This window comes from Halyomorpha halys, unplaced genomic scaffold (genome assembly GCF_000696795.3).
Source record: "Halyomorpha halys isolate HHAL.00 unplaced genomic scaffold, Hhal_1.1 Scaffold2191.1, whole genome shotgun sequence".
Taxonomy (NCBI): domain Eukaryota; kingdom Metazoa; phylum Arthropoda; class Insecta; order Hemiptera; family Pentatomidae; genus Halyomorpha; species Halyomorpha halys.
The window spans coordinates 35,046-38,005 of record NW_027105143.1 but is presented as its reverse complement, the minus strand read 5'-3'; the positions used below and the strand labels follow the sequence as shown (position 1 = coordinate 38,005).

Here is a 2,960-nt window from a genome sequence, read left to right as displayed (position 1 = left end):
TCTGATCAAAACCCTTGGGGATAGCTTTATTCGCCTTTTATTTATTAGTGATGATCTCCAAGTTGTGTAAGTTTGCGATGGAATTGGCGACCACAGCAGCGCTCTCTCTTGTGTATCCGCCACTAGAGAACATAACGATCGGAATGTTTCTCTCCCTCGCCTTCATGAAGACTATCTCGTCTCGCCGAACGACCCCCAATGGCGATATGGACAGTTTACCCAAGAGATCACCATCCAGGATATCCGTTCCCGCATTGTAGACGAGGAGATCTGGGTGGAAGGAATTCAAGGAACGCTCTAGGCCATATTCAAGCTTTTCCAGGTATTGCGCATCTTGGGTGTCGTTTTTCAGTTCGATCTTACAACTGATGGCTTTTTTGGCATATTCGTCGAATGGAAATATACTGCTGTTGTACATATCCATTATATAGACCATGTGTTCGTTAATGAAGTCCCTCTCATGACCGTTTCCCTGATGAGCGTCCAAATCCACTATCATCACCTTCTTGACATTCAGTCGCGACTTGAAGATGTTCTTGATGGCTAGAGTTATGTCTGCATAAGGGCAGAACCCCTTACCATCGTTCCTACTGCAATGGTGGAAGCCCCCACCTATGTTGATGGCCCATCCTCGGTCCAGTGCAAGTTCCGCCGCCATCATGCTCCCTTTGGTCTGATAGCGCATTGGACGCAAGTACCATCTCTGGCATAATACATTGGGAACACAAGCGAGCAATGGAACTTCCGCTATCTTCGCCACATTCCAAGACCACTTCAGACTGTTGAGATACCTCTTTGTGTGCACTGTCAGTAGTTCATCTTCACTAGCTTCTACTGGAACATAAATACTCTTTCCACTGAGGTGCATAAGTTTCTCCAGTCGATGGTAAATGTGGCCCCATTTACCTGCGTCGAAGGGGTGCAGCTTTTCAATGCCGAAAAAGCGAACATTGTAATGGGTAGAGTAAACTATGGGCCATTTCTGATCACTATACATTAATCACTCTCGAATGAGGCATTCGGGTTGAATAATTCACGTCACAAAATCATAAATTTTATTTCTATGGTATAATATTATAGCAGCGGTGCTACCTTTCTATCAATCAATCACCGTCTCCTCTAAATGTAAATGTTTAATATCACTGCCTTGTGATTTAGTTGCTCAAAAACCAGATGATTTAAAAAAAGATTATTATTATATACTCTATCTATGCTGGCTAGGATAATATGTTTCAGTTTATTTTGTATTGCATAAAATGTTTAATAGTTTCTAGGGGGCTGGCAACACTGAATGCTCTGGCAACACTGAGTGCTGGAAAACTTGCCCAGTTTGGTTATCGAAGAGAACGGTCAGTCATGTAAATTATTGTGTACCGCTATTACGTTATGCTATATCAATATATGTTCATCAGAGTGTACATAGTTGTTATTTATAAACAAACTACCAACAAACCTACAAGTTTTTGGTCACAGCTCTTTTTTTTTTCGGCTGGCTCTACAAACCTAGTAAATATTGTGCCACCCAAATTAGCTTTCTTCACGCCTCCCTATCTTGGGCTACTGCTCTCCAGTTCGCTCCATGTAGCTCTTTCGCATCTTTGTTGATTCTGTCGATCCATCTGGTTTTTGGCCTCCCACGTGGTAGGCAACTATACTGGCATTCATTGTAGTCTTGAGGAGTCCTGATGGATTGCTTCGAGCCACATGTCCCCTCTCATTCATATCATGAGATATTGACTGACCAACCTCTGCAAGCAGTTCACCGTTAGTTCTTCTGCTCCATGTGTTAAGAATCTGATCCCAGATAGCTCGTGTGATTGGACAGAGGACTTTCAATTCAAATCTATGAATTCTGCTTTCTAGGGTACCTGTTATAGCTCTTGTGTAACTTAAATGTATTTTTTATGTTCGTTTCTATTTTAATTTCTTATTTCTCTAAATAAATGTATTATGTATTATTGAATGAATGTGCATTACCAATTTTATTTATAATAAAAATAAACAAACAAAGTTAGTGATATAATAGAAAATAGTCTTCATGTGCTCAAATTTCAAATTTGATGTACTTAACTAATTTTTAAGACTTCTCAATTGGAATCATCACCAACATTTTCGTAAATTTAGGCACTTCTTGTTGTATGTATGTTTTTAGATTTACCTTTCATAAGACTTCTTAAAAGTTAACTCAAAAAGTATTCGTAATTATATTTAATTAATTCGTAATTATATTTAATTAATTATAATTGTAATATTTTATTATTAAATTTTTATTTAATGTATCAAATCATACTGTTTTTACCAAGTTGTTTAATATTAATACTGCTACCTCACTACAGAATGCAAGACAAAAAAAATTTGATGTTCTAGGAATCGAACATTTTCACTATTTCATTTTAGAGCCGGTTGCACCATTAAGTTTTAACTAAGATTTCTGACATCTCAGGTAAAATCAATAATTATCCGTTGCACTTAAAAGTTAATCTTCTAATCAGGATGTAAACTTAACTGCGAAAAAAGATAGCCCACTAAACTGCGTTAAAGTAATTAACCATACTAGCGGCCTTCTAAAGTTACAGCTGTAATCTGTTAACTACCTCAGGTGAATCTACTTCAAAGTAGATAACCATACTAGCAGAGATGGGCAAAAATTAGCTATAGTTGAAACTAACAGCTAAAATTGCCATGGAAGCTCAGTCGTCATTCCGAACAAACCTCTTTCCTCTCCCCTGCTTCTGTCACAAGGTGTTCCTCAGGGCTCCTCACTTTCACCAACCCTTTTCTCCATTTATATCAATGATCTTCCTGATTCCATTCACCACGCACAGTACCACCTACACGCAGACGATCTCCAAATCTATCTGTCCCTCCATCCCTCCAAAATGCTTGAGACCATCCAAAAGATACAGGAAGATATTGACAGCATTAACGCATGGGCGTCTAACAATGATTTGAAGCTGAAT

At 38.5% G+C, this 2,960-nt stretch overlaps 1 pseudogene; it reads right to left on the bottom strand.

Annotated features, from left to right (window-relative positions):
* Positions 1-1,166, bottom strand: LOC106691244 (histone deacetylase 11 pseudogene; annotated as a pseudogene).
* Between the last annotated feature and the right edge of the window lie 1,794 nt (positions 1,167-2,960).